General features: G+C 46.9%; 1 long non-coding RNA gene across 1 annotated transcript in view; it reads right to left on the bottom strand.

Moving 5' to 3' along the window:
- The window catches only part of LOC309825859, a 41,186-nt gene that overhangs the window by 9,570 nt on the left and 14,578 nt on the right, over window positions 1–17,038 (bottom strand). The gene's annotated exons all lie outside the window — the stretch shown is intronic.

The following is a 17,038-nucleotide window of genomic DNA, read 5'->3' on the forward strand; positions in this document are numbered from 1 at the left end:
TGATTCATTTTGTTGTGAAGCTGAAACTAACATACCATTGTAAAGCAATTATACTCCAATAAAGATGTTAAAATGAAAAAAAAAATAATAAATTGCACAGCCAACCCCAAATGTAAGAACGAGTCCTATCATTCAGTCCTAGAGGGTCATAGACACACTGAATTTTTAAAGCAGATTCGAGACGATGAAATTTAGTCTTGATGATTCAAAGTATGAAGGCATAGGGTCACATGACTTCCCTAAAAAAAAAAAAAAAAACTTACATGGGAATGAAAACGCCAACTTAAGGAGCCAGCTCTGGGAAGAAGGAGGGTGAAAGGGAGGAGTACATGGGTACTTTCTATTTGTTAGGTCTTATTTCTCGAGCTGAGTGATGGGTGCATGGATATTTATATATTCATTCTCTCATATTTGTGAATACATTCAGTAATTAGAACCAAAAAAAAAACAAAAACAAAAACGGAAAGTGGGAAATGTTTTCCAGGTAGAGGTACCAGCTTGAGCAAATGCCCAGAGACACTAAGTAGCAGGAATACCGGTGACTCCTCAGCATGCTGCACTCTCCCAAACGCCACTACCCCCACTTCCCACCTCAGCCCTTTTGCCCAGCCTCACCCTCCGCGGCTGACCTTTCTGACCATATCAGCCCCCTCCCCTATCGGATAGGCTCTCATCCCAGCGGCAAGTGTACACCTCTCGTTTGACCGTTCAATTCCCGAATGCCTGTCTCGCCTCAAAGCCTGCAGACTCCAGGAAGGCAGGGCGTCTTCCAGCCCCAAAGCTGGGTCGCAAGGCGGGGGGGGGGGGCCGGCCGCTGCAGCTTCGGTCAGCAGGCGGCGCTGCAGGGCAGGCCAGGACCGGTGCTCCGCCCGCGCCGCCGCCGCCGCCCGAGCCAGCTATTGCGTCCCTGAGCCCCCGCCAGCGCGACGAGACACGTCGCCAGCGGAAACACACGAGTTTCCAAGCGGTAATTGTCCGTCTCGCTTTGATAAAAAGGGTTGGCCGATGCGGGAGACAGTGGGAGGAAAATCCTCTCATCGTTTTTAAGACCGCATTCACCAGATAGGCGTCATTAAGGTTTCGTAGCTGTTTATTAAAGAAAGGGGTTTGACTCAGCAGCTGGAAAGCACGGAGCCGATTTCTTTCTTTCCTACCACTGCCCTTTCGAACCGATTCTGCGGACTTATGCTTTACTTTTCCCGGATGAAATCTCGGCAGGTCCCCTAGCTTTCCGAGAGCCTCCCGTTTATTGTCAGGCACTCTACGTGCAGGCCAGTGTTAAAGCAAAACTGCCCCTGTTCTGGCCACCTCTGGCTGGGACACCTGCTGGCTGGGGAGGGGCCTGGGCAGCCTCTCTCGCCTCGCTTTTCTGCTCCTCCTGCCCCTGCCCCGGCTGCCTCTGGCACTCCAGAGCTGGGGGGAGGGTTGGGGTAGTCTCAGCCAGGAAGGTCTACCTACGATAGAGCCCTCTGGTCTTGGCAGGTTCCAGATACTGACATTTTCTCTCAGGAACACTTCTGATAGGCTCCTGGGAGACCTACCACACCATTCGGCTACAGTACCCCTAAAAAAAGGGGGTGCTTCCTCTTTGGGGCTGTTTACAGCCCCTTGGCTTCTGCATTCCTCCTCACACTTCCAGCCTCATTCTGCGGGAGTCCCCTCTCCCCTGAGCGGAAGCCCTCTTCCACGGGGTGCTTTCCAAGAAGGTCTCATCCTTCTCCTTACTGTGGGATCTACAGGTGCCCTAAGAGAAACACACAGCTGGAAGTACAGCCCCCTGACTAGAAGCGCTCCCCCCCCCCCCACTCTCCAGATTCCAGACCTCACAGCCCCACCTCCAAGGCTCCCCAAACAGTTCTCCCAAAGCCTCTCTCCCCTGGTTCGAGGTGACGGGGGAGAGCTCCTTCCCCTCCCTGGTAAGGTGTGGTTGGGGGACAGGCAGAGTGAATGCACTGACAACTCTCTCGGAAGAGTCTTCTCTCCGGCGGTTCCTGGGGGATGTTGACTTTCTCTCCGTGGCAGTCAGGTTAGCTGAGCAATGGCTTTTAGTCCTGCCCTCTCTCCTCCTCCGGAGTTCTGCATGGGTGGTTCAGCCTCTCACTTTAAGTTTAGCAGGTCTGGCCTTTGGGGCCTCAGCTGAAATTCCGAGGTGAATGGGAAAGTCTTTGTTTACATCTTATTAGTTTCCAGCCTTTGCCTGAGAGCAATGTCTCTAACCTCAACCCAGAAAAGACCTCGCCAGAGGATCCACCCAAAATACAAATCTGTCACTCCCCTGGTAAAACTTTTCACTCTCCAGCTACTCCCAGCAGGCAAGCTGCATTTCAGCTCCTGAGCTTTACAGACGCTTCCAGAACCTCACGCTTTCTCTCGCAACTTTGCCTTTCCTTCCACCAGAGGAGTTCTAGCTCCACTTCTCCACTTGGCTGATTCCTTGAGGTCTTTGAAGACCAGAGTCAAAATGTCACCTCCTCCAGAAAGCCTTCCACTACCTCCACTGTGCTTCCACAGGCCTTGCCACAAATAGTGTTTTGTTATGATTACCTGGATCTGTATCTGTCTCCCCACTCGATCCCAAGCTCTTTGAGAACAAGGATGGTATTTGTTTTGCTGAGTGTTTAAATTTTTTATATGAAAAACACCAAAAAGAAAGTAAAAATCACCTATAATCCCAGCACTTTTTTAAAATTGAAGTAGAGTTGATTTACAATGTTGTGTTAATTTCTGCTGTACAGCAAAGTGATTAAGTTATACATATATATACATTCTTTTTTTTTAATTAATTAATTAATTTGTTTATTTTTGGCTGCGTTGGGTCTTTGTTGCTGTGCGCAGGCTTTCTGTACTTGAGGCGAGCGGGGGCTACTCTTCGTTACAGTGTACAGGCTTCTCATTGTGGTGGCTTCTCTTGTGGAGCACAGGCTCCAGGCATGCGGGGCTCAGCAGTTGTGGCACACGGGCTCTAGAGCACAGGCTCAGTAGTTGTAGCACACGGACTTAGCTGCTCCGTGGCATGTGGGATCTTCCCAGGCCAGGGCTCGAACCCGTGTCCCCTGCATTGGCAGGTGGACGCTCAACCACTGCGCCACCAGGGGAGCCCCACATTCTTTTTTTAAATACTCTTTTCCATTATAGTTTATCATAGGATACTGAATATAGTTCTCTGTGCTATACAGTAGGACCTTGTTGTTTATCCATTCCATATAACAGCTTACATCTGCTACCCCCAACCTCCCACTCCATCCCTCCTCTGACCCCCTCCCTCCTAGCAACCACAAGTCTGTTCTCCATGTCCATGAATCTGTTTCTGTTTCATAGATAGGTTCATTTGTGTCATATTTTAGATTCCACATATAAGTGATACCATATGGTATTTGTCTGTCTCTTTCTGACTTACTTCACTTAGTATGATAATCTCTAGTTGCATCCATGTTGTTGCAAATGGCATTATTTCATTCTTTTTTATGGCTGAGTAATATTGCATTGTATATATGTACCACATCTTCTTTATCCATTCCTCTGTTGATGGACTTTTAGGTTGTTTCCATGTCTTCGCTATTGTGAATAGTGCTGCTATGAACATAGGGGTGCATGTGTCTTTTTGGATTAGAGTTTTGTCTGGATATATGCCCAGGAGTGGGATTGCTGGGTCATATGGTAGCTCTATTTTTAGTTTTCCGAGGAACCTCCATAACTGTTTTCCATAGTGGCTGTACCAACTTAGAATCCCACCAACAGTGCAGGAGGGTTCCCTTTTATTCACATCCTCTCCAGCATTTGTTATTTGTAGAGTTTTTAGTGATGCCCATTCTGACCAGTGCCCAGCACTTATTTTGGATATCACAGAAAGGACAAAGAATCTTCCTTCTCCTGTATGTCCCACCAATCTCACCTCTAGTGACAAACACTTTTAAGAGGGTGATATGATTCTTTACTGACTTTTCCTGGCACACAAATGCGTGCGCGTGCGCGCACACACACACACACACACAGTTTTATAATCATCTTCATCTACAATTTCCATTTTCACTTAACAGTCTATCTTGGGTATCTTTCCATATTACTGCATATGATTCTACCTCATTCATTTTTTTAAACTTGTGTGTATTTAATTTATTTATTTATATATATAAAACAAAAAATTTGCCATTTTAACTATTTTTAAGTGTACAATTTAGTGGCATTAATTACATTCACAATACTGAGCAACCATCACCACTATATTTCCAAAATTTTTTCATCATCCCGAACAGAAACTCTGTACCCATTAAGCAATAACTCCCCATGCTCCCCTGCCCCTCCTCTCATAACACCTGGTAACCTCTAATGTACTTTCTGTCTCTATGAATTCCCCATTTAAAAAAAATATTATTTATCTATTTGGCTGCATGGGTCTTAGTTGCAGCATACAGGATCTTTAGTTGAGGTGTGTGGGATCTTTAGTTGTGGCATGCGGGATCTAGTTCCCTGATGAGGGATTGAACCTGGGCCCCCTGCATTGGGAGTGTGGGGTCTTAACGACTGGAGCACCAGGGAAGTCCCAAATGCCCCATTTTTAAAAAATGACTGAATATTACTCTACAGTAGGAAACATGATCATCTATTTAGCCATTCTCTACTAATAGACATTTAGGGTGTTCCCAAGTTTGGATAACAAACAATGCTACAACGAATATCCTCATGCAGAAAGTTGAGGAGTGGGGCTGCTGAGACATAGGGTGTGTGCATTCAAAAACCTAACAGGTACTTATCAGCCTGGGCATCACATTCTGCATGAAGGTTTCTGACCCCCATTCCCAGATATTCTGGTTTAATAAGAATGCACGTGGGCCCAGCAACCTGAATTTTTATAAAATCCTACCTGATCATTGTGATGGGAGAACACACAATGAGAAACATGGCCATGGGGCCTGGATCTGCTGTGTTCCTGGGTCCCCAGCATCTGCCCTCAGAGAGCGGGTTTCTTCCCTGGCGCTACATCATAAACTGATGTCCCTACACACAGCCTGCCGTCAATACACCAAGGCTGCCCTGAGGAGTCATCGGGCACAGTGTGCTGGCCCTTGGGGGGACAAAGCCTCTAAGGAAATCTTGATGCATCGTGTGTCTCCCAACCTGGAAGCCCTGAGTCACCCTGGTGTACCGTGCAGCTCCCAATTTTGTGATCTGTTAGCTTTGCCTTTTGTGGGAGTCAAACTCACCTCTCATTCAAATCAAGGCCCATGAAGGAAAAGGCTGCCTTATCTCCCTGGGGAAATTATGACTCACACAACAGGAGTGGTGGGTGGAGGACAGAGGGGAGAGAAGAGAAAACAGACAGAAACAAGGCTGAATTCCGGGGCAGGGGGGAATTAAAAGGTGAAGGAAAACGAGTAGAGAGGAAGGGAAAGCAAAAAGACCAGAGTTAGAGGGAAGACCCAGAAAGGAAAGAGAGAGAGAAAAGGGAGGGGGGAGCAAGAAGGAAGAGAAGACGGGAGAAAGAAAAGACAGCACGGAGCAGGACGTGGGGTGAGTTCCTTAGCTGGTATTTTGGATCACTCAAGAATAAGATGCTTATCAGATCTCAGGAAGACTCTGATGGTGGAGGTGGCCTGGCTTGGTTCTCAGGCCCTGCCTGTAAGCCAGCTCACGTTTTCAGCCTCGCCCGCAGCCCCCTGGGGGTTGGTGGGTGGGGTCAGACTCTGAACAGGGGCAAAAATACACTAAGGAGCTGCCATACCCTGTGTGCCTGGATGGTGGGCACAGCCTTCCTAGTCATTTCGCAACAAGGAAGAGATCCTCAAAAAAGGTGCATACTCCTTGCTCAGTGTCTTAGCTAGAAAGGATGCTCCTTGCAGGGCTAGTTACAGTAAAGGAGAAAAAAGAAAGAAAGAAGGCAGAAATGAAGTGTGGCTTAATACAGCGGTCCCCAACCCCCAGGCCGCGGACTGATACCAGGCCATGGCCTGTTAGGAATCAGACTGCACAGCAGATGAGCGGCGGGGTGAGCAGGTGAAGCTTCATCTGTCGCTCCCCATTGCTCCCCGTCATTCGCATTACTGCCTGAACCAAATTGTCTTCCACGAAACCGGTCCCTGGTGCCAAAAAGGTTGGGGACCGATGGCTTAATAGATTTATGATACATTCTTACAACGCACTGTGATGTAGCCATTACAAATGGTGTATAGAAGAGCCCTTAATAAAATGGGAGAAATCCTCACAATACTAGATGGAAAAAAAAAATGTTCAAATTAATCTTTAAAATGGTACGATTTGGATTTCCCTGGTGGTCCAGTGGTTAAGACTCCACGCTTCCACTGCAGGGGACACAGGTTTGATCCCTGGTCAGGGAAGTTCCACAGGCTGTGGGGTACGGCCAAAAAGAAAGAAAAGGTATGATTCAAACATTGTTAGTGGGGCTCCCCTGGTGGCGCAGTGGTTGAGAGTCCGCTTGCCGATGCAGGGGACACGGGTTTTGTGCCCCGGCCCGGGAAGATCCCACATGCCGTGGAGCGGCTGGGCCCATGAGCCGTGGCCGCTGAGCCTGCATGTCCGGAGCCTGTGCTCCACAACGGGAGAGGCCACAACAGTGAGAGGCCCGCATACCACCAAAAAAAAAAAAAAAAGTTGTTAGTGGATATGTGTGTAATGGGGGTGGCATTGCCTCTGCCCAGCTCAAAGTCTTCTCCAAGTTCAGTTCAACCCTGTGCTAAGAGGTAGTCATTTTGTTTTTGTTTTTGGCAATGTGATGTCTAGACTCTACCCCTTCCCCACTAGCCCCATGCTCTCCCTTTAGGGGAAATTCCCATTCAAGTCTTGCCAGGGTAGGTAACTGCTAGTCCCTGCTCCCGCTGCAGAAGCCCGAATGATTGACTTCTTCTTCTACCTGCCCCTGGTATAGCCAGGGGCCTGCCTGTGACCACAGCAGCAGAAGCCACTCAGTTCTGCAGTGTAATCCTAGTCAGGCTCCTGCCACTGGGCCCCCTGAGCTCCTGGTGCCCATCCCCTAGGAACGCTGATAATTGTGGAAATTTCCTTTTGGTTTAAAGAGCTGGCCTTGGCCTCTGCTACTGGCCACCAGAAGCCTGGTCTGACACTTTCACTGTGTTCAGCTGCAGGAAGTTCTGCTACCACCACCCACTTGGTGGGCAGGGCCTCTCCCTTCCTTGGGTTAGGGTGGCTTGGGGCTGTGTGAGAAGGTGTCCATTTGGGGTAATCAACTGGGGTCTGCACACTGGGGCTGGGCAGCCAGTGAACAAGGAGGTGGATGGGATGCAGTTAATTCCTCTCCAGGAACCCAAGGAGGATGAGCTGGCAGAGGTCCTGAGTACAGGCCATGGGACATGCTCTTCTCAGTGACAATGGGTAAACAGTAACTAGCCCCACATGGTGCCTGGGCACCTAAAAACTGACCCTGCAAGACAACAGCTGCCAGCATGACCTGAAAAAGAGGGTCTGGGAAGGAGTTGGGAGGGCAACCAAGCTCTCACTCAGACTAGTCCAGAGAGAGGCCTTTGGGGCTCCAAGTGATGGCTCAGAGAGGGAGGAGCTGCCCACCAGGAGCGGGAACCCAAGGATTCTGGAGGTCCCAGGACTTGGGGCACTGCCCACGTCAGCTATGTTGACCTATACTATCTTTGCTGGGCAGGATTCAGTCAGAAACCCTTAGATGAAAAGGGTCTCTGGGTGGGACTTCCCTGGTGGCGCAGTGGTTAAGAATCCGCCTGCCAATACAGGGGACATGGGTTCGAGCCCTGGTCCGGGGAGATGCCACATGCTGTGGAGCAACTAAGCCCATGAGCCACAACTACTGAGCCTGCACTCTAGAGTCTGCAAGCCACAACCACTGAGGCTGTGTGCCACAACTACTGAAGTCCGTGCGCCTAGAGCCCATGCTCTGCAACAAGAGAAGCAACTGCAATGAGAAGCCCGCGTGCCGCAATGAAGAGTAGCCCCCGCTCACTGCAACTAGAGAAAGCCCGTGTGCAGCAACGAAGACCCAATGCAGCCAAAAATAAAAAGAAAGAAAAGGGTCTCTGGGTATGTGTTGGGGAGTATTCAGAGAGAACAGCTGGAAAGATGATCCCTGTTTCACAGCTGGTCTGGTAGGGGGAGCCAGGGGCAAGAGTGGGTGGCAATGATTTTTTAAAAAAACTTTTAATTGAAGTATAACTTAAATACAGAGGAATGCACCCAGTAATTGTCACAAGATGTAAACACACCTGTGTAACCATTACCCAGGCCAAGAACAAAAACATTACTCAGGGTCTCAGAAGCCCCTCATTTGGGTAGCAATGGTTTTAGAGAGGAAAGTGGGCAGGGTCTGAGAGCAAAGGAGGAAGGAAGGAAAAGATCCTCCCAGGTGCCGCCTGACTGACAAGTGAACTGGCCTGCAGCAGGGCTCCGGGACACAACACACACCCAGAAGTTCAGGGTCGTCCCTTGGGAACTTGGTGAGCCATGGGCAGCCCTGCAAAGAAAGGCAAGCAACAGGGTGTTTGGAGAAGATCACAGACCACGTAGGACTGGGCTGAGAGCCTGAGGGCAAACAGGAAAGATGATTGCTTCTGGGCTGGGCTGGGAGGGTCTAGGAATGTTTGGTCCCAGGGTAGTGGCTGCAGCAGCCACTATTTGCTCCCTGCAGTTTGTTTGTCCAAGAATGATTCATGTGAGTTCCACTGATCAGCGCCTCCTCCTCCTTGCCCCACTGTGAGCTCCCGTGCCAAGGGCAGAGGGGCATGGGGGACAAGCACAGCTGCGACATCAGGGAGACCTGCGTTTGAACCCCGGCTCTAGGCTGTGTGACTCTGGAAAAGTCACATTCCCTCTCTAACTTCGGTCAGCAAAATGGGACAACAACCTGTGCCTCGTAAGATAGTTGTGAAGAAGAAACGAGAAAAACCACATAAAATGCCTGACACTGGGCAGGCCCTTAATAAATGCTTGCTCCTTTTCTTCGCCCTTTTTTCATTTAACAAATATTTATCTGGGGCCTGGTATAGAGCAGGCAGCTGTGCTAGGCACTAGGAAAAGAGTGGTGAACAAAACAAGTACGGAGACTGGCTGCCCTCATGGAGCTTAGAATCTAAGCAGTGGGACAGACATTAAATAAATAAATACACATCGTGAAGGAGAAGCACAATGTATTATGAAAAAGAATACCAGTGGTGACTTCCTTCCAGTAGAGTGGTCAGGGAAGGCCTATTGGGAGAGGTGACACACATAAACTGAGACCTAAAGGATAAGAATGAACCAGGCATTTTGGAAAGCAGGACCCAGAGTGGCAAAAAGGCACAGGTTTAGGAGCCAGATGTGGATGGGTTTCAAATCTTGGGTCCACTACTTACTCAGCTGTGGGACTTTAGGTGAGTCCCTTTACCAGTTAAGGTCTCAGTTTTATCTTCTATAAAATGTGGTTAAAAACACTTACTTTATAGAATTGTGACGATGAAACCCAACTATGTATATCAAGTGCCCTGCCTGGAGTCTCTCAGTAAAAATCAGTTCCCTTCCTCTACCAGCTCTCGATTAATTGTCGAGAGACTGGCACAGAGATGATGCACGCACACGTTCAAACACACACACACACACGTGCATGCGCAGTACATACACCATCAAGAACACACAGAGGCAGGACACAGGTGCCTCCTCAAGCTGGGGGTTCGAGGAGAGGTTCATGAAAAGACTCTACAGAGATAAGGCAGGGATTGGGGAGAGAAGCAAGAAATAGTGCAGTCCTTCAGGGCAGCTAACTGTGGGGACCTAAAAGGGTGAGGAAGACAGTGGTTACCAGAACCAAAGAGAATAGCTGTGTGAAGCGGGTGCCTGAGGGACGCAGCTGACTTACCGGGACTGGGCAGGGAGATGCCCAGGGAATAGAGTCTGATCTCAGCCTCCTCTTTCCCTCTGATCTCCTGCTAGGCCTCGCGTTGGCCAAATTCAGACGGAAGCTGGAGGGCATGGGAGCCTGCACCTATAGCCCATTAGGATCAGCCTCCCAGGGTGGAGAGCCAGTGGGGGGAAGGGTGGAGAGGATCTGGAGGGACAACTGGCAGAGCCACAGTACAGAACCCTCCACCTTTGGGCCCCTTTAGAATGTAAGTGACAGATATATCCAATGTAAAATGACTTACATCAAAAGGGAATAACATCAGGTCACCTAACTAGAAACTCCAGTGGTAGGGCCTTCGCCATAGCTTGATCAGTGCTCAAACGATGGCCAGGAACAGGTATCTCGTCTCTCAATTCTATTTGCCTTCATATGTCAGCTTCATTCTCAAGCTGTACGTAGTGGCAAGATGAGAGTGGCAGTAGAGAGTAAAGGAGGGGTGGTCCCCAGAGGAAAACTGTAGTTCTGTATAAAGAAGGAGGGAGAACAGAAGCTGGGTGGAAACATTACACATGTCCACTATAGTTTATGTCAGGGTGCTCATAAACTCGGGTGACAGGGATTGCTACTGGGGCCAGGGTGAGCAGTCTCCTCTGTTTGAGTGTGGCCTGTTAGGGAAATGTAGATGTCTCTGGGCCACCCGTTCCCACCTGTCACTAAAGGGACCTGAAGATTACCTAGCCTAGTGACCCCATTTGCGAGGTAGCAAAAGGTTTTACACAAGAGCATGCAGTTAATGTCAAGGCCAGGACTTAAACCCAGGCCACACAATCTGTCCTCCATACCTGACTTCTTTTTTAATTTTTTTAAATTTATTTTTTATTTTATTTTTTTGGCTATGCCGCATGGCTTGTGGGATCTTAGTTCCCTGACCAGGGATCAAACCCATGCCTCATGCAGTGGAAACACAGAGTCCTAACCACTGGACTGCCAGGAAAGTCCCATGACTTCTTTTTTATTTTTTTTAAGTTTTAGTTTTATATTTATTTATTTATTTTTATTTGGTTGTGCCGGGTCTTAGTTGTGGCAGGCAGGCTCCTTAGTTGCAGCTCAAGGGCTCCTTAGCTGTGGCATGCAAACTCTTAGTTGCGGCATGCATGTGGGATCTAGTTCCCTGACCAGGGATCAAACCAGGCCCCCTGCATCAGGAGCGCGGAGACTTATCCACTGTGCCACCAGGGAAGTCCCATGACTTCTTTTTTAAAAAAGAAATAAGAAAGACCCCTAGAGAGTGTTTGGAAAAGAAAGACAGGAAGGAATAAGGAAAGAAAGAAAGGAAGGGAGAGAGGGAGGGAGGGAGGGCGGGAGAAACACATGCTCTTGTCTAACTCCCAGTACCTGATGCCACGATTGACACATAGTAGGCCCTCAGATATCTATGTCCCCCATCTCTAAAGGGGAACAGCACTACCTGCTATTTGTTCTGAAGGTGAAATGGAACAAAACTCTCCAAAGCACCTGGCCCAAAGTCAGACCAGTCTCGTTCGGTCCTGGACCATTCTATAAAGACCTGGATATTTCTCAAACAAGCATGGAGCAGAGGGAAGGGAAGAGGGTTCTTGTGGGTTGGCAGGGGTCTCCCCCACTGTGGAACTCACAAAGGGAGTCTTGTGTGGGAGTGGTGGCAGGATGCTTCAAGCGACAGCTGGGCCCAGGGCTGCCAGGCCTGGGCTGGGCTGGGCTGGGCTGGGCACTCTGCCACAGGCAGCCCTCTGAGGGCCCTTTCATCTGAGTCCCAGCTGCCACTTTGCTGGCTGGCCCAAAGCCCAGCAGCCTGCAGAGGAGAGGGGCTGGCAGCTTTGTCTCAGGAAGAAGAACAAAGAGTAGGGTGCGTGGGAGGAGGGCAGAGGGAAGCAGTGCTTGCTCTTGGATTCAGGCCAAAGGGAAACAAGATCCAGTTTTAGGCAACACCAAGGGACTGTTTGAATTCTTTTGTTGCCATAGCATCAAGCCAGACAGTTTCCCAGAGACCATCTCAAACAATATCCCAACCCCCATCACGTTACAGGTGAAGAACTGAGGCCCAGAGAGGGAGAAGGATTTGGCCAAGATTACACACGAATGGTAGAGCCAGAACTGGAACCCCAGTCGGTCTCTTGTCTCCCGGTGCTGAAGGACTCTTAAAGAGGCACTTCATCTCTGGGACCCTTGGGGTCCTCATACATAAAATGGAGGTGCTAATTCCTATTTTGAATGGTGAGGGTCAAATGTGCTAATGGATATAAAAGGAAGAGGGCCATTTGACTTGGGTCTTGAAAGCTGTGTAGGAGTTTTCCAGAGAGAAGAAGCTGGTAGGGAAAGGCATTTTGAGCACAAGGAACAACATAAACAAAAGCAAGAAAGCATAGGAGTGCAGGTTGTTTCCGGGCAGCTGGAGCTGGGGGAGAAACAGGAAATGGCGCCCAGGGTTCTTGGTGCTGTCAGAAGTGCCCACTGTCCCTCCAACTGTCCGGCCCTCCTTTCTGGGGTGATGATTCTTCAGAACTCAGCGTCCCCATGGAATCATCCTGGCCCATGTGGCTGATCAACCCTCTGGGAGGAGTCAGACAATGCAAGGGGAAGGGGGGACACGTGCCGCGTGGAGCCGGCCCATGGGAAGCTCCCTAACCCAGATGCAGCGGGCAGGGAAGCCTGCTTTGAGGAGATCACAGCTGCCTCCCCATAGCTCAATCCCATTTGCAAGTCATAATGTTCAAGGTACACACCTTGCCCAATGTCTTAATCTATTCAGGCTGTTATAACAAAAATACTGTAAATTGGGTGGTTTATAAACAACAAACATTTTTTTCTCACCATTCTGGAGGTTAGGAAGTGCAAGATCATAGTGCTGGTAGATTCGGTGTCTAATGAAACCCGCTTTCTGGTTCATAGATGGCCATCTTCTTGCTATGTCCTCATACGGTGGAAGGAAGGGGCTAGAGAGCTCTCTGGGGGTCTCATTTTTTATAAGAGCACTAATACCATTCTTCAGGGCTTCACCCTCATGACTTAATCACCTCCCAAATGCCCCATCTCCTAACATCACATTGATGGTTAGGTTTCAACATGAATTTTGGGGGGACACAAACATTCAGATCATAGCAGCCAGATACAAAGCAATTCTTTCCAGTCACAGAAAAAGAATTTTGGAGTGAGAAAGACATGGAGTTTAAGCTTGGTTCTGCCAATTACCAGCTGTGTGGCTTTTTGCCATTCACTGAACTTCTCTGAGCCTCGGTTCCCTCACCTGTACAGTAAGTCTAATTGCTTGGAAGAATTGATACAAGAGTCTGTGTTCAGTGCAGGTGTTCAACACATGATCATTTTCCTTTCATTTTCCTCCTTTTCTTGGCACAGGTGACCCCTCTGCTGGGAGGAAACCCGCGCAGGCTTCTCTCAACTAATCTCTCCCCCTTTCAAGACCCAGCTTATGTGCCACTGCTTCCATGAAGCCTTTCCAGGCCCCTCAAACTGAAAAGCTAACTTCCTTTTGTAATACCTTCTTCTTGTGTTATGTTATTGCCTTTTCTTTTTCTTTCTTTTGCTCTTTTATACTTTTTCATGTTCACTGCAACTAGTGACATAATACAAACATGTATTAAGAAAAACATTTCTTAATCAATAATTCCCCTCTTCATTTCTATCCCGTCCTACTGAATAACCAATGGTAACACCCACTGTGTATCATTCTACACTTTTCTGAGTATACGCTCAGATAAATAGATATAAATTTATATGAGGTTTATGTTTGTCTTTACTGAATTTCCGTAGTAAACACTGCTATTTATTTTTAATTGCTTAATAAATCATGGATGAGTGAACAGATGTAGATCTACCTCACTCTTTTAAATAGCTGCATAGAATTCCACGGCATGGACAAACCATGGTTTATTCAACCATATGTCTACATTTCTAATTTTTGCCATCACAAACAAAACAGTAATACACATATTTGTTCATATATCCTTTCAGAGAAGTGCTTTTAGTTCTATTCGATAGATTCTCAAAAGTGGAAATATTGGGTCAAATGATATCTGTATTTTTTTAAAAATTTTAGTAGCTATGGCCGCATTGCTTTCCAAAAAAGATCACAGCAGTTCACATCCAATCAGTGAAGTTTGAGTTCTTTTCTTACATCCTTACCCACTCTGGCACATTGTTATTCCTCTCAATATTTACCAAAATGATGGATGAAAAATAGTACAACATTGCTCCCTTTGATTGCATTTTCTCAACCCCTAGTAATTTTCAGTAACTTTTCAGTTATTTTATTTTTCATTTCTAGAAGATCTATTTGGCTTTTTTCAAATCTGCCTGGTCATTTTTTTAATATAAATTTATTTATTTTATTTATTTATTTTTGGCTGCATTGGGTCTTTGTTGCTGTATGCAGGCTTTCTCTAGTTACGGTGAGCAAGTGCTACTCTTTGTTGCAGTGTGCGGGCTTCTCATTGTGGTGTCTTCCCTTGTTGCAGAGCACGGACTCTAGGCACGCGGGCTCAGTGGTTGTGGCTCGCGGGCTCTACAGCGCAGGCTCAGTAGTTGTGGCGCACGGGCTTAGTTGCTCCGCGGCATGTGGGATCTTCCCGGACCAGGGCTCAAACCTGTGTCCCCTACATTGGCAGGCAGATTCTTAACCACTGCGCGACTAGGGAAGCCTGCCTGGTCATTTCTGATCATATCTTCTTGGTCTTCACTCAGGTTTTAAATACACCCTTCTCTATAGTTATTTAAGCACAGTAAACACTTATTTTATATTCTATACCCAGTAATCTCAGTATCTGAGGTGCTTGTGGATCTATTGATTCTTGCTCACTGTACCTTGTGTCCTTTTGTGGTGACTTTTGATTCTGAGCTTGCATTTGTTGGACTGCTATCTGTGTGAATTCTTTGAGGCTTGGTTTGACTGTGCACTTACCTCCAGGAAGGGTTTTCATTTTGTCAGACATCTGGGGCATTACCAATCCAGGTCCGTTTTAAATTAAGTTCCGTGTTGTTGTTGCTCTTGTTGATCATGAAAAAAATGAATATTTGGACCCTGGATCTATTTGAGCTCTAGCTTATTGCCAGAATTTTTCAGGGGAGACTTTTCTCTACCTAGAACCGAGGAATGAGATAGATGTTTCCACAGCATTCACATTTGAGTGGTGGATTTTTAATAATTTACCCTTTTATAGTCTCTGATCTGACACCCAACCCTGTGAGTGGCCCAGACTTTGTCTCCTACCATCTCTCCCCTGAAAATAAAAGTTCTAGGTTACTCAGGGTTGGAGATAATCCCAGGGGAGTCCATGGAGTTGGTGTTCAAACATCTCAGAGCACCTCAGAGAAGTTCCTTGACTTTCTTGAGAGCTCAGACATATAGACATACATATATTCAATATTTTCAATATTTTGAGATGCTTTTTAGTAGGAGGATTTCCAGCAACATGGACTTCCAGCATATTTTCATATGCTCATTTACTCTTTCATTAAAGTTATTTGTGTTCATATCTTTGGAACAGGCATGTCTTGCACACTTGTGTCCGCAGCCCCTAACCCCTAGCTAAGGTCAGTATCAGTAACTCTTGGGTGAACATTAAATGGAGTGACAACCCACATGGGGAGGAAGAAAAGATTGGAAAGTTATCCACGGCTGGATGGGCTGATGTTGGAAGGGTGAGGTCATAGAGTCGGGGGAATGGGCACTGACATTCACTGAGCCCCATTCTTCCTAGGCCAGTAAATGCATCATTCTAGTTTTTCCCAAATTTCTAAGATGACACGATGCTTGTTAAATATGCAGGTTCCCAGGCTCTTCCTTGGTAATTTGGTTTCAGTACTCTGGAGGTGGGGCTCTGGAATGATGTTCAACAAGCATTCTGAGAGAGTCTTAGCAACAGGGAAGTTTGGGAAACACGATAGATTGTTTTCCTCTTAATTCTCACAACAACCCAGAAAGTAAGTATTTGCATGTATTTTACAAAGAGGAAATTTGGGCTCTTTTGAGAGGGGAAGTGATGGACGATCACACAGCTGGTAAACGACAGGTCTAGCGTTCCATTCCCAGTTGTCACACTCCAAAGCTCTATTTATTTTCACCAGATATTGTCTGGTTACTATTGTTATTATTTTTTCCAAGTTTCTGTACCATTAGTTTATGACCAAAAGTCATATTTTAAAAAAATTGTGTTAAAAAACACATAAGATGAAATTTATATCTTAACCATTTTTAAGGGTATAGTTTAGTAGTGTTAAATATTTTTACATTGCTGTGAAACAGATCTCCAGAACTTTTTCATCTTGCAAAACTGGAACTCTCTACCCATTAAACAATTCCCCTTTTCCCTCTCCCCCCAGCCCCTGGTAACCACTCTTCTACTTCCTGTTTCTATTAATTTGACTACTTTAGGTACCTCATATAAGTGGAATTATGCAGTATTTGTCTTTTTGTTACTGGCTTATTTCACTTAATGTCCTCAAGATTCATCCATGCTGTAGCATGTGACAGGATTTCCTTCCTCTTTAAGGCTGAATAGCATTCCATTGTACATATATCCCGCTTTTGCTTATGCATCATTCATCCATTGATGGATATTCCACCTCTTGGCTACTGTGAATAATGCTGCTATGAAATGGGTGTGCAAATATGTCTTGGAGGTCCTGCTTTTAATTTTCTTCATATATAACCAGAAGTAGATTTGCTGGATCGTATAATAGTTCTACTTGTAGTTTTTTGTTTTTGTTTTTTTTGAGGAACTGCCATGATTAGACTGGGGTTATGGGTTTTGGGGAGGAAGATCACAGAGGCAAAGTGCCATTTTCATCACATCATATCAAGGATACATACTATCATCATGATTTATGACTTCTGATGTTGATCTTGCTCACCTGGCTGAAGTTGTGTTTGTCATTTTCCCCACTGTACTGTTACTCTTCTTCCCCTCCTCTTTCCATACTGTCCTCTTTGGAAGGTCATTATGCAAGCCCATACTACCGAAGAGTAATGCCCCCCTTCATATGGATTATGTTTTAACAAGCAAGATAACTCACACAACAGGTACCTAGCTCTTCTCATCACTGGTCATGCTCTGCACTTTCAGCAGCTGATCTGAGGTGAATAACTGGCCGCCCTATCTCCTGGAAGCTCACTCTTCTTACCTGTAAAATGGGTGTCGCTCATCCTTTACCCCTAGGACTGTAGTGAGTGGA

Source organism: Grampus griseus, assembly GCF_964374135.1.
Source record: "Grampus griseus genome assembly, chromosome: 8".
In the NCBI taxonomy this organism is placed as follows: Eukaryota; Metazoa; Chordata; class Mammalia; order Artiodactyla; family Delphinidae; genus Grampus; species Grampus griseus.